Genomic DNA, 25,562 nt, shown 5'->3' with positions numbered 1-25,562 from the left:
ACCATGGTGACAAATTTCACTATAGGTAAGAAGAAACTGTTTCTGTATAAAAGCCATTTTTGTCAAAACATAAAAAGCAATCATTAAGCCTCACATGCCAACTTATAACCTTTGTTACCAAATAGTCGCAACTAGGCTTGCTTCTCAAGCAAGGGATCAGTAATCTGAATGCAAGTAATCCGATTTTTTTAATTGATGTGTTCTACTAATTAAGTTTATCCCTGTAAGTTAATATGGTGCTCTCAAAATGCCAAAATATACCGTGTGTTCATTTGCTTCCAAATCATCTACAAGGAAATCAGTAATTCCTGACAGCTTTGAGAACATAGATCTAATTTGAGACCTCATTATAAATTGGAAGAAATTTACCTTAAATCACATTTTGATATGGTTCACACCAGTATAAACTGAGAGTCTCCACTGCAGTCAGTGTACTTACTCCAGATTTACTCCAGTAGTGTAACTGAGATCTGAGTGTGACTCATATTGCACAGACATTCAACTTGCAACAATTTTGGAGGAATTTGTGGCCAAGCGTTCATGCATTCACGAGGCCCAAATTATGTCAGCTAATGAAAGACACCATAGCAAACCCTCCCACCTCTCTTCCTGGGTTTCCCAGGTAATCAGTATGAATTAAATAAGCAATTTCTGGTTTGTGTCACAATCTGAGTTCTGGATTAAAACAGCTCTGCATGGAGTCCTCCCACTGTTTTCCTTCCACTCAAAATCACAAAAGCACAGCTGCAGCTTCAGGTAGTCATACCAATGTAGATGGTACTGTGCTGTGACACAGTACATGGGGTCAGATGCTCTGCATCTGGAAATTCATCTGAGTCTAGAAAAGTCAATGGATCAGAGGAGCTGGCCTCATTGAGTTCAACAGATACTTTCTCTTCCAGCCTCTCCTCTTGCTCAATCTTATGCTGAAGTCACACCCCTGCTTGTAAGATCACCACTCATTGTCACTGTGAGAGTGGTGGTGTCCAGTTCAGCACGATGGCTTCACTGTGGTTGAACAAGAAGTGAGGGTGGACCCATGCATGGGAAGAAAATCCATACTCTAAGCAATGCGTCTCATTCATCAGATAAAATCTTCTCTCCTCAAACTTGAGGTCTGATTAACTTGTCCATGTCAGAGAATGGCCATTATCTATTTTAAAAAGCTACAGTCTTCCTACCCCCAGTGCCAGTTCCTGCAAGCTGGTAGGAGGAGTTAATCCTTTCTAACCTGCATTTTTTCCAGCACCCATGTTTATAAAGGGTATTCCCAGAAAAGCAAGCACATTATGTTCTCCACGCACTGTGTTTCCAGGGCTGTAGCCAGCTAAGTAAAAGTGTCTGTGCAGAATTGTGCAGCACCAAATTCCCTGGGAAACCATGCCCCATTTCTTTGCAAGTATGAACGATTTAAATCTGTTTGTCTTGCCATGCAAAAACCCTGAAGCTACATGTGCTTTTCTCTCATGTGCAGAGATTTGCAGTTTGAAAATGCACTGGTGTAGAAGTGGTGTTTTGCCTCCTCAGCTCATCATGCATTTGACAGTTCTCCCATTTCCAGATGCCTACCCCCATTCAGATTCCCCAGGTATGCCACTGCAAGCAGGAAATCCCAGCTCCACACTTAGACATTCCTGGAGATCCTGACTTAGGGTGCACCTCTGCAAATGAAGAAACACAGGTAGGTGCTTCTGGGGCTTCAGTGTAGAGGATGAGGCCCCTGAAGCCCTGAGAGCACTACCCAGGGTGGCTGGAGAGCACAGGCAGCTCCTGGCTGCCCACGCTCTCCCACCTTAAAACAAACAGATGCCCACCAAAAAACAGTAGCACAAGTTCAAACTACCTTTTGTTGCAGCCTTGTGGCATGGCAAGAAGCCTTGTGGCGTGACAAATGCCTGTTTGCTTTCACTTTGTGCCTCCATAAAAGTGTTTATGGCAGCAAAGATAACAGCTGTTTGCACTGTCTTCTTCATAGCTCAAGTAGTTGTCTTTTTCCCACAGGATCAGGGAAGCAAGCACCTATTCCTTCTTCCTCCCTCTGCTATGGAGTTGGCGTCTGGAAAATCTTCCCTTTGTTTTGGACCTATTTCTCAGAGACCTGGTTCAGCATAATGATCTTTTATATTCGGTAAACCCAGTAAGCACAAGAACAGGGTGGAAGTAATAGAAAGTGAATGAGCTATGACTCTGAATGTTCCCCCCCTATGAGAACATCCCTGAACAGTCCTGATGTAGGAGACATGGTACATATTATTTTAACTTATCATATCAGATGTAAAATTAGGGATATAGCACCAACTGTTTTTGTATACATGAGTACACAGTGCCATCCCCAGAGCTTAAAATGATCTCGGAGAAGTAGCAAGATCAAAAATGAGAATGTGTTATTCAAAGCAATGTCTTAGGGCCTAGACTACTTATGTGAATTTATTAATTTATTTAGAGCCCTCTTGCTTCTTCCCTTGAGGTAGACAGGGAAATGATTCCCAATACTGGACAGCATTGTAATAGAGGTTTTATTTTTTTGTCAGGAGTACAGTGTGACTAGACTTGCTCAATTACCACATTTACCCAAATCTAAGATGACCCTGAATTTAAGATGAGCCCCCCATAACTAGATTCTGTATATGGAAAAATTATAATTAATAAATAAATAAATAAATAAATAAATAGATTCCATATATGTTATAATTTTCCATGTATAGAATCTAATTATTGGAGGTTAGTCTTTAATTTATCCCCTGCACCACTGCAGGGGAGGCAGGCAGTGGGGTGGGGGAGGTGATATGGGGCAGTCAAGGTGCTTGCACCCTACTCATGCTTGCCGCCTCTGCCCCCTGCCTGCTCCCTCCCCTCCCCGCACAGCCTCAGGCTCCTCCTTCCCTATCCATCTATGCTTTACCTCCTGCTCTCCCTAACTCCCCCAGCCTCTGCCTCCTATTTCCCCCCACCCTTACCCTTGCTTTGCACCAACAGGTTCTGTACCCTTTCCATCCTGAAAGGATGCACACTGTTGCTATTGGCCCAGGGTGGTGCCATGTTCAGTACCCCAGGGTGCAACACAGATAGAGCCTGCCAGCACAAAGCAAAGGTAAGGGGGATGGGGAGAGGGGCAGGTGGGGAAGCAGAGGCTGCATGGGGAGAGGAGATGGGGAAAAGATGCTGCATGGGGGAGACATGGTGGCATGCAGAAGCAATGTGGGGAGAGGGCAGGCAACATCTGCAGCTACAGCCTTGACCCCAGGTAGGTGCTGGAGACCAAGCCACAGCAGACCCCTACCCCGAAGTCCCTAACCACTACCTTTGTATGCAATTATGAGATGTGGGGTTTTTTTGTGGGGTCTCACCTTAGAATCAAGTAAATATGGTAGAAACTTGTTGGGGGTGGTCACAGAGCAGTGAAAAAGCAGGATGATGATGGGTTGCCTCTCCTAAGCAATTGGCCTGTCAATGATCTCAAGAGTTCAAAAATCAAAATAAAAACAACTTTGTATGGTTCATTCTCAATGTGAAATGCAAACCTACTAAGATATAGTACATCCACTTACCTCCCACATGGGCCTTATAGAATGGCTGCTAACAGCATCCTGTCCCAAAAGGAAAGGTAGCATATAGGAAAATATGCCATGAATGACCAGGCCAGTCAGGGAACACTACATCAGACTAATCCCTGTTACTGACTAGCCAGTGGCCAACTTGCTTTATATCTACCTTTTAGATCTGTACATCCTGACTGATAGAGTTGACTTTACACTTTCCATTCCTATTCACCTCAAAGTAGATCTCCCGCTTCCCACAGCTTCCAAAGCTCAAGCCTACAGTCTCACCCATACAGAGGTGTGGAGATCGCATACTTGCACAATACACGACATGCCACTCACACACACAACCAATATCCAGCATTCCCAGCCTTCATGTGATATTTGGTGATATTGTTAGACATGGCAGCTGTAATCAGGTTATCATTCAAGGACCTTAAATCTCATTTTTAAGAAAGTAAGTTTCTGGCCCTCATAGCCATTGACAACGCGTAGGGGGTGCACACGGGTGTACATGCACCCTCTGGTGGTGTCCCCCCTGAGAGAAGTGCTGCCAATGCTGCCGGCGGCGCCTGTGGGCAGTCGTCACTCACCACTGCCCCCCGACCCGCTGCCAACACTGCCAGTAGGTTCTGTGGGCAATCGCCAATTGCCGCTGGCTGCCACCAACACTGCCGGTGGCATCTTCAGGTGGTCACCAGTCACCAGTTGGCACTCACCACCCTCCCTCCACCTCACTGCTGACACCACCATGACTGCCTGCGGGAGTTCTCTGCTCATCATCGCCATGCCCCTGATGCTGCCACTACTTGCGGGCGGTCGCCAGGCTTCCCCAGCCTCTGGAGGCACACAGTATTCATGCTCATGGCTGCAAGAGGAAGCTTGAAAACATGATCCCAGAATGTTCTGACACCATGAGACAAATAAAAATAACCTTACATTTTGGGGCTGGGGGGGTGGCAGTTAAATCTCATATTTTTAAGCCATTCTCATGTTTTGGGGAGGCTTCATACATGATTTTGTAAGTTTAGTTTGGCAGAACTGTATAGCCATAAACAGATTCCCATATGTACGAAAAGTACACCCATTCAGGTACATCCACATACTGCCCCCTTCTCCATTCCCCCCCACCCCCCAAGGGGACATTTCATTTAAATCAATTTATTTTTAATGGGCTCTAAAAGGAAAATTTGGATAAATGACATCTCAGTTGTGGAGCAGGTAGCACAAGACCCAGAATCCACTGTTTTGTATTTCTTATTCCATATACTTCATGCTAGGACTCTGACACAGACTGGGGGTAGTTATACTGTATACATAAAGGCTTTAAAATGGAACATCTTGCCTTGTTTAATACCTGGAGTGTGAAAGAGATGTATTAGCCATGATGGTCCAAACAGTGTGTGAGAGGCAAGGATTTCTTAGGGTGCTTTCTTTTATTGGACCAACTATGTATTTGGGGTTTATCCATTCTTGAATACAAGAATTCCTTGCATTCAAAAGCTTGTCTAACTTTATCCCAACCACATAGTTGATTCAATGAAAGATATCACCCTAAGAAATTCTTACTTCTCTTTAATACCTGGAAGCATTTCTATCAGTACTTGGCTTTATCAAAACTTTCCTTTTTTATTTAAACACAAAACCTATATTTGGGCCCTGAACACTTTGGCAGTGACCCCTTCAACTGACTGGTTCTTGTGCTGCAGAGATCAAAGCTAGGCAGATTCAAGCTAGGGATGAAAGGGTGAACAGTAGCACAGCAACAATCAAAGCCTCACTTAGGACAAAAGAAACCAAGTGAAGGAAATAACAGACCAGTTCAAGGCCTAGAAAGGGAGAGAGAAGATGCTCTAATATGGTTGGAGAAAGGTAAAGAAAGAAAGAGCACATCCACTGGAAAAGAGAGTGTTGGGCTTATGCTTTAGAAAATTCTTGATTTCAGGAGGGAGGATTCATGAAACTAGGGGCAGGTCAATACTGTGTTCCCAGCGCTCCCAGGGATGCTGTTCTGAAGCACACCCTGATGATGACACAATCCCATTTACTCTCTCATGCCAGTGACTGGGGCTAGAGTTATGCTGTGAAACCAGAAGTGTCTTGAGCCCACTCCAGGTGAAAAGTCTTATCCTTCTCCTTAGAGATGCTGTGCAGAACGCAGAGCAACATGATGTTACAGATGGCATTGGCAAAGCTAGTGTCCAAGTGGATTTGTAGAAAAACCATCTTGCCTTCAGTTAGCACATGCTACTGCCATGTTGCAAATGCCAAGTAGCTAATTAAGCCTTTCACTCCTATGTGCTTTCTACTCAGGGTATGGTATCAGGGGCTATGGCTAGGGACCTACTTAAATCACAGCAAGACAAAGGGTTTTGCATGGCCTGCTCATGGCAAGCAAATCTAATTTTGTGGGCATTTCACAGCAGCCCTGCCCCTCAGCACTAATTGGCAAAGGCCCCATCCCTTGGTGCTGATTGGCAGAGAACCCCCCGGGGGGAAGGAGGGACAAGGGAGCAGCCACCATCTTGTCTACTGCCCTTCAAGCCACCCCGCCAGGTGGCATCTTCCCCAACCAGCGGCAAGGATCACTGGCTCCCACTGAAGAGCCAGCATTTTATTTTTCTTAATTTTTTTGTTGTTGATTTCACAGACAATTCCAGATTTCATGGTTTCCATTAAATCCACGAAACTGCAAATTAAGTGGGTCCCTAGCTATGGCAATAAAGGGAAAAATAAGTGCCCTAAAACAATATTGAGCACAGACACCACCTTGTTAAGTATATTATTTTGAGGGAACGAGGTCCCTGTTTGCCCAACGGATTCATCATAGTTTGGTAACGTGCTTGAGTGCTCAGATAGGATTGGGACATGATTCCACACTGAGAAAGACAACGGCAAGGTGTGCAGAAGTGCATAAAAAACCAATAAAAAGCAGAGGTGCAGCTTATCTTGTAAGCATAAACCTCTTACAGCATTACCTTAGCTTGCAAAACTGCAGATATAAACATCAACCATAAAGCGGTTCAGCCATTCTTGTAAAATCCAACCCAGTATTAGGCCTTTTGTCCAAATCACAGCATGGCCATCCAAGTGACCCATTTCTCATTTCTGCTCCAACAAGTTCCAGCTTTTCAAGGGCTTTATTTTTCTGTTATATTCATAAACACACACCATGTCTCCTCTACGTCTCCTCCTCCTGTTCCATAATAAATATGTCAAACAGCATGATTTCACCTGGGGAAGAAGAGGAAAGCAATCTCAAACAAAAGATCTCTTTAAAGAGCATTTTGTTCTCTCTGATTTCCATTCTTGTGGCAACCAGCACAGTCATCAAGGGTGGTGATACTGGGCAAATAAATTACCTAGTCATAATCACAACAATTAGCAGGGGTCCAAGAAAAATTAAAGAAAAAAAAAAACGGAAAAGAGACGGAGAATTTTGCCCCTGACCTCTGAATGCTACAATATCAAAGAAGGTATGGGAGAGCATTACTTTGGGCCAGTTCAGGGGGGTGGCTGGGACTCTGGGATATAGAGCAATATAAAGCCTTTTATTTCCAGCTCACTGGTTCCAGTCCTGAACAGATCATTATTCTACCAAAAAAGTATCCACCTGACAAAGACCTACAGGAAATGAATTGGAAAGCTCAGCTTAAGTCTCAGAAAATCTTTAACTCCTAATAGATTTCATAGATTTCATAGACATTAGGGCTGGAAGGGACCTCGGAAGATCATCGAGTCCAGCCCCCCGCCCAAAGGGCAGGAAGTCAGCTGGGGTCATAGGATCCCAGCAAGATAAGCATCCAGTTTCATCTTGAAGGTGTTCAACGAAGGCGCTTGAACGACCTGCGGTGGCAGGCTGTTCCAGACCTTGGGGGCTCGGACAGTAAAGAAATTCTTCCTTATGTCCAGCCTGAAACGGTCTTGTAGTAGTTTGTGACCGTTCGACCTCGTCATCCCTTGGGGCGCTCTGGTGAACAAACATTCCCCCAGATACTGGTGGTCACCCCTGATAAACTTGTAGGTGGCCATCAGATCACCCCTGAGCCTGAGCTTTTCCAGGCTAAAGAGCCCCAGGGCTCTCAGCCTGTCATCGTAGGGTCTGCTTCCCTGACCTCTGATCATGCGCGTGGCTCTTCTCTGGACTCTCTCAAGCTTCTCCACATCCTTTTTGAATTGTGGAGCCCAAAACTGGACGCAGTACTCCAGCTGCGGTCTCAGTAAGGCCGAGTACAGGGGGAGAATGACGTCCCGGGATTTGCTTGAGAAGCATCTATGGATGCAAGCCGGCATTTTGGTCGCTTTACTAGCCGCAGCATCGCATTGCAGGCTCATGTTCATCTTGTGGTCAATGATGACCCCCAAGTCTCTTTCTTCCATAGTGCTAGCCAACATAGCACTGCCGAGCCTATAAGGATGCTGCAGGGGTTTTTTCCCAAGGTGGAGAACCTTGCATTTATCGCTGTTGAACACCATCAGATTCTCGCCCGCGCACTTGCTGAGCCTGTCCAGGTCAGCCTGGATCATCCGCCTGTCTTCTGGTGTGGATGCTTTGCCCCAAAGTTTGGTGTCATCTGCGAACTTGGCCAGACCACTTCTGACTCCAGTGTCCACATCATTAATGAAGATGTTGAACAGTATCGGTCCAAGGACAGAGCCCTGGGGGACCCCACTGGTCACAGGACACCACGATGAGTGACTTCCATCAATTACTACCCTCTGGGTCCGACCCCGGAGCCAATTTTCCAACCAGCGGATCGTGGAGGACCCAAGGCGACAATTGGCCAGTTTCTCCAAGAGACAATCATGGGACACCAGATGGAAGGCTTTTTTGAAGTCAAGATATATGACATCAATCTCATCTCCCTTGTCCAGGTGATAGGTCACCTGGTTGTAGAAGGAAATGAGATTGGTCAAGCAAGACCTACCCGCAACAAACCTGTGCTGGCTATCCCTTAAGATGTTGGTGTCGGCCAGTCCATTAAGGATGGCCTCTTTAATAAACTTTTCTAAGACCTTCCCCGGGATAGAAGTCAGGCTGATGGGCCTATAGTTAGCCGGATCCACTTTCCTCCCTTTCTTGAAGATAGGCACCACGTTGGCCTTCTTCCAGTCTTCGGGCACTACACCAGAGCGCCAAGAGTTTTCAAAGATCCGCGCTAGAGGCTGGGCTATGATGCTCGCCAGCTCCTTGAGTACCCTGGGGTGAAGATTGTCAGGGCCGGCTGACTTGAAGGTATCCAGCTTCTCAAGATGTTCCTTCACAAAGTCAGCATTAATGGAGGGCAGGGGATCACCCTCACCCGGACTTCCCGGCCCTGTAGCGGGCATGGGCGTCCCATGGGGCTGATGAAAGACAGACGCAAAGTACCTATTTAATAGGTTGGCTTTTTCCTGGGCGTCAGTTGTCAGTTGCTCCATCTGGTTCAGCAGGGGTCCAACATTGCCCCTGCTTTTCCTCCGGCTCCCCACGTATCTGAAGAAGGACTTTTTATTGTCCTTGATGCTCAAAGCTAGCTGGAGTTCAGTTGCAGCCTTGGCTTTCCTGGTCAGCTCCCTACAGGACCGGACCAGTGCAGAATAATCCTCCTTGGAGGTGACTCCCATCCTCCATCCTTTGTAGGCCTTTCTTTTTAGCCTCAGGAGGTCTGCTAGGTCCCTGGAGAGCCAGGGGGGCTGCTGTGCCCTCTTGCTGCCTTTCCTCCGAGATGGAATAGACTTAGTTTGTGCATTGAGGATCGCTCCCTTGAGGAGCAACCACTCTTCTTGAACTCCCCTCTCCCTGTGGTCACGGTCCCTTAGGGCCTCACTGACAAGCCTCCTGAGCTTGTCAAAGTCGGCTTTCCTGAAGTCAAGGACTTGCGTGTTGCTGACTGACTTGCCAGCTTTTCGGCGGATGGTGAAGGTGATCAGCTTGTGGTCGCTGTCACCCAGCTTCCCATCGATCACTAGGTTGCCGACTAGGTCATCCCCAGTAGCCAGTACCAGGTCGAGCAGCGCTTTGCCTCTCGTTTGCCCATAGACTTCTTGAGTCAGGTAGAGGTCATCCACGCACGAGAGGAAGCTCTGCGACCGCTCAGATTTTGCTGAGAGATCCTCCCAAGAGATGTCTGGGTAATTGAAGTCACCCATGACAACCATGGTCCTGGAGCAAGCTGCCTCAGCCAGTTCCTGGGCAAACTCCTGGTCAAGCTCAGGACTTTGGGTGCAAGGTCTGTAATAGACTCCCACCATTGTGTCCCCTGTGCCATGTTCCCCACGGATTTTAACCCAGAGGGTCTCCAGCTGTCCACCCTGGTCGCCAATATCGGCTTGCAGGGACGCGTAGCTTTCCTTAACATAGAGAGCTACACCCCCGCCTCTTTTCTCTACACGATAATAGAAGAACTAGAAGAAACTTGGCAGGAACCTTTTGAAAACGTATGCATTGTTTTAATTTATTTTCATTTTTAAATGGATTTCATGCTGGCAAAAGTAGCCACTAGCTAGTCTGGTAGACATTGAAGAATGAAGTTTTTTATTTACCAAAACCAACTAGGAGATAGAAACAGACTACAACTATTCAGGTTTCATGTCCCACACACTGACAATGTATATCAACCCTCCCCTGGAGCGACTGTGTTTAGTCAAGCTAAATATTTCCTGCCCTACTTGCTAAGATTAGAGCTGGGTGTGAATCAACTTTTGTCATCCCATGAATATTTTCAAGATTTCAGAAATGTTCCAATCAAGAATTTCAGATCGGGTCAGCTGAAATATTTCACTTCAATAATTTCAAAATTTCCCATTTATTATTTAAACTGTTTTACTATAGATACATTTCAAACCAAACCCCATTTGACTAAAAAGCAGAATATTTCCATTTTTTTTTAAATGTCAGAATGGTATATTTCAACAATTTCTTCCCTTTTTTCCTCAAAAAAACCCCAAACCAGTAGGGCATCAGAACTAACTCTTTCCAGCAAATATTTTCAATTCCAACCAACTGTCAATTTCCAATGGAAAAACATATAGTCACAAATCGCTGGTGACCTCTAGCTGAGATTGTCGATCATGAGCAGTCTCTTGGGGTGTTTTGGGGGATATGTGCATCAGCTGAAAACCAGATTGGGAACTAGCAGCTTATGCGTACAGTCCGCCAGAAGCTGTCACATGCTTGTAATTGAAAGCTGTTTGTTCAACCTTTAGCTAAATTGGAATCAGTGACCTTGTAAGGGATAAAACCAATTCCAGTCCCAATACCTTGAGCTTCAAAATCCTACAAAGAGCCTTTTAAAGAACTCATAAAATTTATTGCATTGCTGGACAGATTTGAGTTAGTTTTTAACTTTCTCTTTCTTCCTACTTTTCATTGTTGAATTGTGAAAACTTTGTGCAACCTCATAGATTTCCTTAAAAGAGCTCATACAGATTGTAACAGGGAGCTGCCTCTTGGCCCCTGTTATGAGCGGGGCCTCAGGTACAACCAGGCTCATCACTCCACTTACCTGGGAGCCACACCAGACCCCTGCTATCACCAGCAAACTCACCCAGGCACAGCTGGGGGCCGACCCCTTCACCAGGGACAAGCAGGTTCCTGGGTGCAGTTGGATCCCTGTCCAACTCAGCCTGGGATCACAGCAAGTCACCACCGCCATCAGCCAGCATGGCCAGGAGTAAACCCAGAAGTACTGGCAAGTCCTAGCTTCTAGTGATCTCCACCTGAGGCCACCCACATGGCCAGGGAGCTGGATGCTATTGGCCCCAGAGAGGCCTGACAGGTTTAAAGATGAGGGGGCGAAGTCCATCATCCCTGGAGAGGGCAGTGCACTGTGTTTGAGAAGAGAGCAGCGCCTGTCTGTGCAGAGGCACAGAGAATGACTAAGAGCAATACAAACCTGGGTTTGAGCCCAAGGCAAACTTCAGGATTGGAATGAACCAGTGAAGGGTAGCTGGAGGAAGAGGGTTGACCACACAACCCATTGGTGTTGAGCTCGGGACACGAAGGTTAAATACTGCATGCAGGGAGTGGATACAAGGCCTCTCTGAGAGACCCTTGCATTAAGCTGACGGGCTGGTGCTGATAGTGCTGGCCAGAAAGATACCGTCAGGGAAGCCACAGATTTGATATTGCTGAGGACGGTATTGACAAAATCAATAAGTCTTAGAAAGGGGACCGAGTAGATTAAGAAGCTATTCCTAAAACAAGAATGCCTAGGGGGCTGAGTGATTGAAGTGGGACTCTTGTGATGAGCAGCCCTAAACAGGGATTCCTTTTTTTAATTAGATTGAGGGCCTGCATAGAAAACAAAGGGGCATAAGTAAGGAGAGATTGTGTCCTGAAGAGCTTGAGATGGGGAAAGGCCCAAGGCAAAGTTGAACAACTGGTCACAATACCAGTCAAGAGACTCAGATACAGGTGAAAGATCAAAGCCTACCCAGCAGGTGTGGTAAGGACAGGGTGTAGGGGAGTTGGATCCCTGTAAAGAGGACATATCCCCTTTGCCAAGAGAATGCCATTTCCTTTTGTTTCATCATTCAGCTTCCCTTCATTTGTTTCCATCAAGGTGTGGCAGGCGAGTATAAGGAAGCAGGCAGTGGCTTACAGAAAGAGGTAAGAGATATACTGCACCCATTGACACAGATATAAAATATACAAAAAAGAAGAGAAAGGGAAAACATCCAGGTATATTCAAATATGTATCAGGCTGTTTATTAAGAGAAAAACTGAAAAGCTCATAGTGGCATTTGAGTCTTGATTCTCCCTGGAAATTGTAATATTGCAATACTGAAAAGCCCCCAGGAGATGGCAGCATTGGTAAAGTATCTCAGATGGAAGCAAGTACCTTAGCTCTGTACAGCTTTGTAGTATTAAATTGCTACTTGGTTCAGTGTTGCCAGCAGACAAGATCATTTAAGTCATTAAAATACCCTGATAAATATTTTATAAGTCTGTATTATTATATGGATCTTATTTGTTGGATGCAAAGGATGGGCTTCAAAGAATGTATCAAGAATTCTGCTACAGGTTGTTCTTGGTGACAGCAGCAAAGAGGAGAATTTTGGAGCAGATGTTATTTTTACTAGAATGTCTAAGGTTTGCTGGTAAAATAATGTTTAATTAACCACTATCATTATTATTAATATTTATTTATATTACAGTAGAACCTATGAGACCCACTGAGGACTGAGGCCCCACTGTGATGGTTGCCATACAAACACTGAAACAGCAGTCCCTGACCCAAAGAGTTTACAATCTAAATTAAGGAAAGATACAAAGAATATATATAATAAATAATTTGAGGGAAGGAAGAAGGAGATACAAAGGTGACAAAGACCTGAGTTCTAAGTATAGTACAGTACAGTCTCATTATACCAAACCCTTTTGGGATCAGAAGGAAGTTTTATTAGTAGAAAGTGTTTGTTATAATAGGAATGGTCAATTTGCTGCATTATAGCGATGAAAAAATTGGTTCTTGTTGTTGGGATTGTTACAGCAGGAGTTTATCATAAACCGGGTTTGTTATAATGTGGTTGTACTGTGCTGTAGCCATCTAGCAATGGGAAGATCTAGAGGAAAATATTTTTAAATTAATAATCCAGTGATATTAAGGATATCAATAATACCAACTGGTCACTCACATTAATGGGAAAGTTTTTACTGTTTTTGAGAATGTGGCCAGTTAAGTCCTACTCAGGTCTACCATTATTCAGGAAAGAAGCTAAGCAAGTGCTTAAGTCCCACTGATTTCAATAAGAATTAACCATGTGCTTGAATTTAAAGGCCTCCTTAAGTATTTTGTTGACCGTAATGTAATTGAAGGGATGACCCAGGAACTACCTTTGTAGAGAGATGCAAAAATAGCTGCAACCACAGCAGCAGCTGATTTTACCACTGCGATTGGCACTGGGGCAGCTAGTGCTACCCTGAGCATTACACGACTGCCCCAGGGACAAAGCTGTACTGGAACACCTGTTTGTTGAACTGAGACCCTGGACAGGATCAATAGAGTTTAATCTGAAATTGATAAAATACCTCTATCATTGGAAATATACCATTTACGACGCATACCAAATCAGCTTCAGATTGAAAGAAAACCATGCACATCATCTCTCTTATTTTTGTGTGATTTGTGCTCCATAAGTTTTATAGCTTCCATTCTGACCAGAGATGGTGCATTTCTTTCATGCCCTTGGCAGACATTACTTGTATTACACAATTAAGGTGTTAATCATGTGATAAATTTCAATGTGTCACATATTCAAACAACTTATCATGCCATAAAATGGCAAACCAGCCACAAGGGCTGTAAATAGCATTTCTCCTGAGAGAAAGCCTTTTGTCCAGGGATCCTAAAGACATACCCGTCCGTGGTCCCACTTTAAATATCTAGGAAGAACGTGAGACATAAGGTGCACTTTTTTTCTCCAGGAAAATGCTGTTCTCTAAATCAATTACAGCCCATTTGAGTTAGTTTCCAATCGTTTCAGGGTCAAGCCTTTCAGACTGTGTGCTCTCCCTGAACACATACTGGCTAAGGAGCAGCAATGCAGCTTGGCAGGACAATATGTGTAAAGGGCTATGACACTCCTCTTTTGTTCCAGGTTTTGACTCAGATCAGTCTGGTTAAGGCCTCAAATAAAATGTCCATTTACAACTAAAGATGTTCTATGTTTAAAGCTTGATACAAAGCAGCCACAAAGGTGTTCCATTTAATGTGGAACTCTTCGTGCCTGCTTAATATTGCGCTTTCATTTGAACATGTGGGATGGTAAAGCCATGCTATGCATCCCGATCCCAGGTTGCACAGCTGTATTTAAACTTGATGGCATAAAGGGAGCTCATCAGCTCTCTGAATGCCAGAACAATTTAAACTGGGCTGTGCAGTCAGATGCCAGAATTTTATCCCATATCCTAAAAACTGTGTGTTCTGCCATGCCAGATCGTGAAATTTTGGTATAGCAGGTTCTGCAATTTTGGGGATCCAGGATAGAACCTTAAATTCCATCACATGTTTAGGTGAACCTTTGCCAGGGGTCTCAGTCACATGTGGGCAGGCTTGCAGAATGTCTGTCTGCTGTTGGCTCCAGTACCATGTTGAGGTCTCCCGCTAAAACTTATGTCGTGGGACAGGACCTTGAATTTTACTAAAACGTCAGTTAAAAATTAATTTGGGCTGTTTGGGACACATACATTCATCCAACAAATAGTAATCCAAGCAGCCATGCAGTTTACTTCTCAACATATGTGCTCCATGGCCCAGACGTGAGAAGTACAGAAGCAGCAGAAATATGTGAATCAACATGATGAGGGTGATAGTGATGTCTGATTTAACAGCTTTGTTAATCAATTGAGAATGTGATCGTTATCACTGCTGTCAGTCCAAAACTCTGCATTTCAAAGAATATATTTGTTTTTTCTTACTTTCTCACCAATGCACCAAACTTGGATTTTTTTCATTGAATACATTATTACATGTTTCCAGTACTACATAAATGTTATTTATGACTTTTATTATTAATTTTATTATCAAGAGTTGGACTCAGCCAAGGGTAGGCTGAAACTACTAATTATAGTTTATTTTTTTACTGTCCAGTCTTCCATTTGGGCAGAGTTGAAAGAAGGAACCTTGGAGATGTATTATGAGGTGATTTTTTCCGAGGTTTGATCCTACCGCTAACTTACTGTGCCATGTGTTACGATGCTGAAACATGCTGTACTACCTCTTGAACCAGAAGGAGGGTAGTTGCATTTGTGCAACTCTGAGCCTGGGTTATTTACCCATGCCTCTTAGCAAGGCTAAATAACCTGCATGCAGTACCATTTCAGGGAGGAAGGTGGACATATAGATCAAAAAGCCATGTTTCAGTATTGTAGCACCTTGTGGGTATAAGTGGTATGGGTGAGCTGTTAGATACCTAATAACTGGGGAGAAAATAAGAATAATGCTATTATAAACTGTTGGTCATCCTATTTTTAACTAAATTCCTGAAAACTACTGCAAAAAGAAACCAATTAGTCTGCATTCCAGCTTTTCACATTATGCATCAGACTCTAGCATAGAATATTTTAGAAAAATTAGGAACAAATCAGAGAATTTTCCATCTATTGTATTTCAAAAATGTCTTTCCCTTTTGCTTCATGAAAATTTTTCTAACTATATTGCTTACCTTGTGTTTCTGAGATGACTTCACCCTACAAATTCAAAGGTTGATTTGCTCACTTGCTCAGTTTAGCTGGGCCAAAGAGTGCCTTTCAGAGTTTCTTTTCTTTCTTTTTTTTTTCCTTTTTTTTTTTTTTTGCCCTTTTTTTTTTAAGTTTAGGGAATGTCTAAGGAAGGGAACAAATAAAACATAAAGAAACCACCTCTGAGGAGATGTATACACTGTAACAAGGAACCCCTGCCCCTATAACTATGAAGGGCAGCAAAGGAGCAGGGACACAGGTGGACTGAATCAGGGACTAAAAAGGCCAGGCTGTTAATGAAGTAATTAGCAGTCCCTGGTGGGCAGAAGATCCAGTTACATGGCTGGGCTGGACATAAGCCCTGTCTCTGGGCCTGCAGGGGGCACAGCCTTAGCTTGCATCATGAAGATGAGTGCCTGGGATAGAGGAGCTACTGGAGGTGAGCAAGAAAGCACCCCAGCTGCCCAGGGGAGCTGGAGGTGAGAAGGCTTCAACAAAGGCAGGGCCTGTGGGCAACTTTTTAACCCAAGAGAGGAAGGCTATTTGTTTAAGAAGCTGCTGTTTAATGGGGGAGGGGTTGTTTGTTTCCTTTTGGACTTGAAACTGCAGGACTGGGTTGCACCTACAGGGGTAGAAGAGGCCACAAACAGGGGTGCTGGAGTGTGTTCCCCCGCTAAGGGCCAGAAGTTAGTTCCAAATTGAGAGGCAGAGACTAGCATAGTGAGAGTGAGCCCCCAAGAGGTGCATCAGTCAAGGAGCTGAGGCCTTAATCACTGGACCAATGCAGAGGCACAGCAATAGAGGAAAAAGGGGCTCAGTGTATGATATCTGAAGCCTTGACAAGCCCTCAGAAACCTACAGAAGCACTCCCCTGAAAAGGATGAAGCACTGAGGAAAGACAAAGGACCAAGGTAGGGGCTGGTTCAACAGAATGGACCAGGCATCCACAAGGATGCTTCTGGCTCCAAGAACCGATCCTTTCCATCAACAAGCAGCAGTTATGGCAAGCGAGATGGGAGGTGAAGTGGGACTGGGAAGGGGGAAAATCATGGGTAGACTCCTTGTCTTACAACACCAAACATGTAGGTGTGCAGGGGAGACCTAACCAGAAGATCATTAGAACAGCATTATATAGGAAAGGCTGGAAAGTAGAAGAAATCCCCTCTCTTTATTTCTATTTGGGAAACAAGGGCAGGGAGTTTTGGGGACTAAACAGCATGAAGGTATTGGAAAACTAACTTATTTTGCAAATGAGACTTTGGAAATGAAGAGCTATCCACTGATTAAAATAAGATATCCTGCATTTGCTGTTAATGCTGCCATCTTTCTTTGGTTATCATTTTTGTTGTTGTTGTTCTTGTTTTAGGTGGACCCACCTAAAGAAAATCTTGGTCCTGACTCCTTCTACAATGAGAAGGGGGGGGGGGGGGGGGGGGGGAGCAATGTCTGTGTAGCGGGGTGTATCTTAATACAGATGGACATGCAGCTGTTCTTTTTTTTCCAGTTGCTAACAACTATGTCTGAATTGTACTCATGTGCAGTTATTTTTACATTGAAACAGTGCTGTGTTTGAAACTGTATTTATAAATATTTTAAAATAAACTGTCTGTCTGCAGACTCTCAGCTGAACTGCAAGGATAGGGTTTGGGGAAGCAGGAGTTCTGCAGGGAGTCATTGGAAGCAGGTGGAAACCATCACATAACTAGGGATGGACAAGCAGGGCCCCTGCCCCAGATACTGATTTTAAAGATTGAGATGAGGGGAGGGAGAAGGAGGAGGGATGTTGGGACAGGGCACCAGAATGGATGCCCTCAATGAAGCCTGCATGGTGATGGCAGCAACAACCATGGTGCAGGGCAGAGGAGGGGCAACCAAGGTCTTTGACTCTTCAGGCCGGATAAGACTGACTCCTCTACCTGGCTCCTTTGGATCTTTGCCAATACTTGCTATCTGTACCTGTGTTTGGGAGGGATGGCATATCTCTTCCTAGTCATATGCTGGAATGGGCTTTGGTGGAAGCAGAAGAGGTGATTTAGATAGATGGTACAGAAGTTCTGAGCAGCCTAGAGTAGGGCCTGGGGACAATAAATGGATTTGGAGGACTGAGATAAACATAGGAGGTTTGAGATTTGTGAGTGGAAAAGCTAAATTTAAATGCTAAGTATTATTATTTTTTACCCCTATACTTAGATTTACTGCCACAAGCTAAATTATGGTTTATTCTGGACTAACTTTAGGAGAGTTATTAAATTATGTATATTGAGTCTAACAAAACAGACTAGCTGAGCAAGATAAGTATTCCTAAAATCATATTGAAATCTCTGTCACTAATGAGGTGTGAATATTGGGACACACGATGTGTTAGTACCCAAGTAATAAGGCCATGGAATAATGTGCCATTTTTCAGTTTATTATTATAAAGTCCTGATTCCAAATTTAGCGGAGAATATACTGGGGAATTATATAATGATGTTTTTGATATTGGACAACACTTTATTTCTTAATTTGGTAAACATGAGAGATTTTGTTAGTGCTTACAAAGGATAAAGATCTTTGACAGTGTACATGGAATAGATAGATTTTGCTATTAAAGATAGATCTAAAACAGGGCTGTACAACTTCCCTGTGGCCAGAGGCTACATGCCATGCCATGCTGCACAGATGCCTCCTCCTCCCACCCCTCTAGGGCTCCAACCTCCCCACCACACAGACAGTGCCAGCAGTACATAGCTGTCTAGTATCTACCCTTCCCTGCTGCATGGGCAGCACATAGCCTCCACCACACAAACAGTACTGGTAGCATGTAGCATCCCCCATCCTTGAGCAGCTGTGGGACTGGTGACTGCAGGGACCTGTCAGCTACATGATGGCCTCTCGTGGGCTGCATATAGCCAGCCCATGGGCCACCACTTGGACAGCCCCGATCTAAAATATTCACTAAAATTGTAACCAGTCGCATAACAACTGTTCTAACCCAGTTACTTCACAGAGATGACATGGGTTTTATTCTGAAAAAAATGCTGACCCCATTGATCGTCTTATTCTCTGTAGTTCTCTTCCCCTATAAATATACATAAGCTTTCACTGCTGAGAAAGCTTTTGACTGAGTGGAGTGGGCCTTCATGATAGCAATCTGAATGAAAGATGGCATCGGAAGATTTTGAAAAGTGTCTGGAAAATTTCTATGACATAGTCTTGTGCAAGCAAGTTTTGGTCAGCTGTTAGAGAATCCTATACTTTTTACGCAAGAATGAAAAGGTAACATTAACCTTTATACAGATGTTTCCTTGGACACAGAGAATTTAGAGGCATTCCTTCTTGAAGCTATTAAAAACAAAGCTTTGCTCCCTTTACATGTTATAAAACTAGCATTATGAACTACACCTCTAAAAAGTGTTGCTTTTGACCAAAACCAATGTTTTCCCCCTTTCATGCTTCTTTAGAAGGTCTATAAAAACTTAAAACTGAAACTATTATTAGCATTCCTCAAATGCCACTTTTTGTTTTAGTAGTCCAAAATTCTATAAAAAGATTGGTGCTCTTTCCTCTATACCAAATTCTGATCCAGAAAAATTATGTATAGAATACCATACATTTCACAGATTTTTGCCTATGAAGCAGAATTTATATTAATTTGAGAAATACTTTGAAGTATCAGTAAAATAAATGTTAAAATATGATACCTTTCCTCAGCAAAAAAGTGTGATATTAAAAAGGAGATTGTGATTTAATATCAACATTAGCGTTTTAAGAGGCAATAACGTGTATTATTATTCCCCACTGCTGAAGCTAAACTTACAAATCACCTCAGTTTCCCCCTTGTGCATATATACAGCATACAAACTTTCAGGTGATTAAACAATTATTCAATAATCTAACATGAAAGATATAATAGGTTCTGAAATGTTAGACATGCATGCAATATCTTTAAGGTTTTCATATTTTAATTTTACAATTACAATGATTTGATGTATCTTCATTAACATAAGCTTTTATATTAACAAAAGATTACAAAGCGTTTGATCATAACCTAGGCAAACTTACATTGAGCAAACATTTTTGTTAGTAGAGGAAGTATTTAGTCTAGCACAGAGACGTAAAACTTGTGTGGCCCCACAGGCTGGATGATTGGTATGAGACTGTTCCATGAGCTGGCCAAACAGTGTGGGGCTGGCCCTGCAGGCCAGACTGGGTCCACAGTCCCACCCCATCTCCTTGTTAGATCCTGCACACATGACCCCTGCTCTGGGACCAGGTGGGGAGAGGTCCAGATCCTGGACACTTGGCTGCCACCATAGGAACAAGCTGCAGTGCCAGGCTTCTTCCCCGGGTGCTGCTGAGGCTCCAGTACTGTTGGTCTTGCCTGGGTGCTTGGCAGCCAAGCCAATGAAAGCAGCAGTGCTGGAGCTGCAGCAAGCACCACAGCTTCTTCCCCAGGCTGCAACCAAGTGCCTGGGTGAGAGCTACAGCACTGGAGCCCCAACAGCACCACGAGAAGGATCCTGACACCATAACTTGTTCCTGTTGTGGCAGCCAAGCACTGGGGTGAGTGCTGTGGTGCTGGGGCCCCAGCAGCACCACAGGAAGAAGCATGGAATTGTGGGCATTTGGCTGTCACTGTGGAAAAAGTCACAGTGCTGTCTGGGCTCCAGCACCACAGGTCTTTCCCAGGCACTTGGCTTCTGCTGCAGGAAAGTCCCCCATCAAAGCCAGGGTCGGGGCAAATGTCTGCAGGCCAGATAACACCCCAATCTAGCAGGAAAAAGACACGGCAAGGTCCATAGGCTGGAAGTTAAAGCTAGACAAAGTCAAATTGGGAAGATGGGTGGGAATTTTAAGAGTAAAGTTAAGCACCCATTGGAATTACTTGCCTAGAGCAGTCATTCTCATCTATTTTGGTTCAAGGCACCTCTGATTAGACTTGAGGCAGGCCTTGGAAAATTCCAGCTCTTAGTTTTCACTTATTTTGCGTCTACAGAAAAATAACATCGCAACTCCTCCATCACAAAGAACTCAAAGTCCACAACAGGTCAGAATGTTTTTTAAATTATAGATTCCTATTTGAAATGTCTGGGTTATCTTGTGAATCATGTTTGCACACCTAACAGTGCTAACTTTTCATGGCACCTTATGGCACGCTTGAAATGACCTCACATCATCCTGACTGAGAATCTCTAGCCTAGAGATACGGCAGTCTCTCCATCATTGAGGGTCTTTAAATCAAATTGAACATCTTCTTGAAAGATATGCTGTTCTTCAATCAGACATCATCTGGCTTGATAGGACAACTACTAAGTGAAACTCTGTAGCTTGTGTTATGCAAGAACTCAGATGACATGGTCAGTGTTCTCTTCTGGCCTTAAATTCTGTTCACATAAGTCTTATTCTCCAGGTTATGGATCTTGATTTCTTAACTCTATCATTTTATCAGCATGTGTGGGAGGAGGAGTTGGTTTGGTTTGGGTTTTTGCAATCAGCAGCGCTATCGTCTTTAGCTGCAATTCAGGAAATGAGACAGTTAACCACAACAGATGTAATTAGCCGTGTTAGCCTGAAGTCAAGTAGGAGACAGGATAGATTTGAACTTAGAGACTAACCAAAGGAGATATATATCAATATAGGTACGTAGCACAAGCTTTCGTGGGCTGAAGCTCACTTCATCAGGTGCTGGGGAAAGGATATGCACAAAGCTGTAGATAAGAAAGAGAAGCTGATTTAATTTCTGATACAAATAGTGGAAATGTTCTTCGGTTTATAAGCTATTATTCACTTGTACAAATACAGAACAGGTTTGGCATATTTACTTCTGCAGTCATTCATAAAATAGTGTTTAAATTTAATGAGCATTTTTTTAAAAGAGCATAATTTGGGCTCAAGTGAATTTGCCAACTAAACATTGCATAAAGCAAGAAAGAATGTGACTGCAAAAAGCATCTGCTGTTACATTTTTGAAGGGGCTTAACAGGGCATGAGACATCTGCAGCCTCAGCAATTTGTGCTAAAAATTGCATCCAGTAATATTTCCTACACAAGCTCTTTCTTTGACTTGTTAGGTGCCTCCAAAAAATCTGAAGATTGGTGTACAGGTTGTACACAGGATTTCTCTGCCTTTTAATTGCTGAGTCTTTAGGGAGAAGTATCCACCACCAACTTGTGGTATCATTTAAAGTTCACACTGTACCTTCAATGAGCATACAAAGTTTGTGGCTTCCTCTTAACTGATCTAAAGGGGCACTGGTTGCTTTCTTTTAGGTCTTGGAGATTCCTTTCTATTCCACTTACTCCTTACTCCTCTTCTTTCGTTCCTGTCTCCCTATTGCCCCATCAGTCTCCTGCCTCACTCACTTCTTCCTTCAGTGCTCTCACTGTCAAACATCTATCCCCATCCATTCACCTGCTCCCAATATTTCTTTTTTCCACTCACTCTGTGCTCTTTATTTTACTCCTTTCTTCCTCTATCTTGCATTCACATTACCCTCTGCCCCTAAAAGCCTGGATACTGGACATGTTCTTACTGGTGTAACTTGCCCTTACATAAGTGTGAACAAGGAGCAGATAGATTCTGTATCCAGCCTGGTATAACTTACTAGAATTCAGTGTTGATTTACTGTGGAAAACCTTGTAGATAACGCTACGTTTGCTTAAGCACACTGGTGTAGCTGTCATGTGTCTACCTCTACCCTGGAGTAGCTATCTGCTCAGTGCAAAAAAGTTATTACCAACTCCCCCTGACCTCATGGCAAAGAGCTGTAATACTGTGGCAGCTATCTGGGGAGAGCTGATCAGCTTGTCTGTCCCTATATCAAAATGACTGACATCCATGTACAAAATTGATTTAAGATGCCAATGCCAATGTGAGGTATGTTCAGGCCCTCACTTTGCTTTTTGGGACCCTGAATGTTCTTCCTCATGCTAATACTTACAGATTCCTTAAGATGGGGGTTGCAGTTTGAAGGCAGAATCAGACCCATCAGTGTTTTGCAGCCAGGGAAAACCCTGCCCCCTTACACTGCAGCCAGATCAGCCAGGTGCAGGGCTTTTCCTGAGGAAAACTGCTAAGCTTGATTTCAAACTTCTAATATGTCCAATTCCCAGGTGTGCCTCCAGGCTGATTCTGTCCTTTTGAGGGGATTGTCTCCTCAGCTTTGTTTCCCTTTCTTTGGCATCTGGTGGCCCTGCAGGCTTAAGGGAGATAATTAGATCAAGAGCCAGAGGCAAAGAGAGAGACAAACTTCCAAATGGTAAATTTATAAAAAAAACTAATGTTGTTTCCAGATGGACACAAAATGTTTCTGTTTCTGCACAGACATTGAAAGCAGCATGATGGATAATCGTCAGCACCTGGTTTCCATGCTCTTCTCCACAGCACTCAACAACAGATCAACACAGTAGAGGCAAGACCACAAACATGTGTTGATCCCTCAAGCATGTGCACAGGTCCCAAGGGAATTCTCCTTCCTAACAGGGAAGAAAGCCAGCTGTCTAAATCAGAGTTAGAGGGTCAAATAGTAAAACAGTTCAAAAAGCAAGCACACCCATGGAGGATAGACTCTTTCAGGTAGAATTTAATGGAGTATTGTAAAATTATGCTGAAGAACCTGCAGCTCTCCCAGGTAAGCTGTAGCTCTATACACCTACCTGTTTGCCCTGGGAAGATGGAAAAGAGCAATAGGGGCTATCTGACACTCCTAAAAGGACTGGGAAAGAATCAGGCTGCCTTCCCCATTTGCTATTGTGATAATCATGGACCAAGAACTGTGAGTCACTGAACCCTGATATCCAGATTATTTTTTGCTAGCTGCTGCTACTGCTGCAGGCTGCCATGAATCCCAGCACCTCTTTTGTTCAGCAGGTAATATGGAAGGACCAAGGCAACAGCAACCTACACGTGGAAGAACAGATGGTAAGGGGCCTCTTGCCACAGCCTTTTTTCTTCTGGCCCCCAAGTTTGACTTTATTAGACCAGGAGGTTCTTCAGTGTGCATCACCTTAAAATTCAACGCGGTATCACTGTCAAATTAAATATGGATGCTTTCTTGGGTGATCGGGCATCCAGTATGTAATGGGAATGTCACCTAAATGAGGCCACATACCCTTCACAAGCAGCCAAGTCCAACCACACAAACTGCCAAGCCAAGCACACTTCCCCTTATCAACCTCCTTTATTATGCAAGAAACCTTTCCGTTGGCAGTAAGACAAAAACAAATAAGATGTGCCATCTGATATTCTAAGTGCCTTCACGTGGTAGCACAAACAACCCTGAAGTGAAGGAACAACGTTGCAACTATGCGCTTTCTCAACCTAAAATTCCTACAGCTTTACAGCTTCTTACTGAAAAATACAATGGGACAAAAATTTGTTTCATTTAAGTCAATAGGGCTTTGGTCTTTGAGATGCTCTTTCAAATCAGGCCTAGCTACCTTAGCAATACACCGGGAAACTTTGTGGAACACTGAAGTTATATGGAGCATCAGACAAGTCTACTTACAATCTCCACTCCTTCCAGACACTGTAAAAAATGATACCAATGACATGGAAAGTTGAAGCAGCCTGTACCAATAGAAAATATCAACACAGGGTCATTACTTGTTCTCTGTTACCTAAAAGCTTTCTGCAGGTCTCTAAGCCAGCCATATCTGGAATTGGACCTTCAGTTGGTGCTAGGGTCTTTCAGTTCAGGAGCAAGAGTGGCTCCTCCAAAGTATAGATTTGATCAAATGAGGTCACTAGAGACTGTTAGTAGGCTGATCGCTGCAACCACTCCCAGAATCAGCCTCAGCTACTCCTGGAAGTGGCTGCAGTGATCACAGTGATTGGCTGGCACTTGCAGGGGGGGAACCAGGGCTCCTGCCTGCCCCCCCAACCCATTGCCTAAGTGGCAAGCGCAGCTGGTCAGGGGGTGTACCCCCATGCACCTCCTATGCATCGCCACTGCCACAATGGGAGCCTCAAGTCCCGGTCCTGGGTTGCATGACTCCAGCACAGCATTTATACCAAATTTCCAGCCTCGTGCAGGGATCCAAGGAAAATGGTGGGTTGGCTGGCAGCATTCCAGCCTGCAAGGGGTTGCCAGGAGCAAGATACAGGGGACACCATGTGCATGTGTGCACCCACACACATGCTCATAGCCAGAAACACAGCCAGACAACCTGGAGAGCAGCTCCTGCAGGAGGAGGGGGTATAGGTGGCATGGGAGGGGCAGCCCCACACTGCCATGGCAAGGCACCCTCTGCCCGCCTGGCAATAAAAGAGGTGGCAGCGGCATGGAGCTTTGCCCCCTGCTGCTGCCAGGTGAGCAGCGGGCACATGGCCAGTACAGGGCTCCCAAGGGAAAGGCAGCAGGGCAGGGAGCCCCAAGCCCACAGCAGGCAGCCTGCATCTGCCCCCACCCAACTCCGCTCAGCCCTGCTCCAGCTGTGCTGGCAGTGGCGGCAGTTGGGGTTGGAGGGAGGTGAGACAGGAGGGCAAAGTGGGCATGTGTCCTACCTTCCCCTTTTGAAAAGGTGGTCACCGTAACTCTCAGAAGAGGCAACCTGCCTATACGTGTGTTCAATGGTGGCGGGAGTTAATTAGAGCTTTTCCCAGACAGCAGCTCTAATTAAAACGGCTCACCATCACATGTATTAAGTCTCCTCCTCCCACCTACACATTTTTAAATGTCCACGGGGACTCTTAAACTAAAGTTCATTTGATCTGTGCTGCTGCTGCTGCTGCTGCTGCTGCCACTGCCATCAACACTTCCCTGTTGTTGCCAGGCCCTGGTTTCATCCAGGCTGCAGCCCTGTGCCCTGCCATTGGAGCAGAAATCTTGGAGGGGAGCTATGTACACAAGCATCGTTCAATGATCTAGAGCAGT

Source organism: Alligator mississippiensis, chromosome 4, assembly GCF_030867095.1.
Source record: "Alligator mississippiensis isolate rAllMis1 chromosome 4, rAllMis1, whole genome shotgun sequence".
In the NCBI taxonomy this organism is placed as follows: Eukaryota; Metazoa; Chordata; order Crocodylia; family Alligatoridae; genus Alligator; species Alligator mississippiensis.
The sequence above is the reverse complement of the archived record's forward strand: the minus strand, read 5'-3'. Positions refer to the sequence as shown.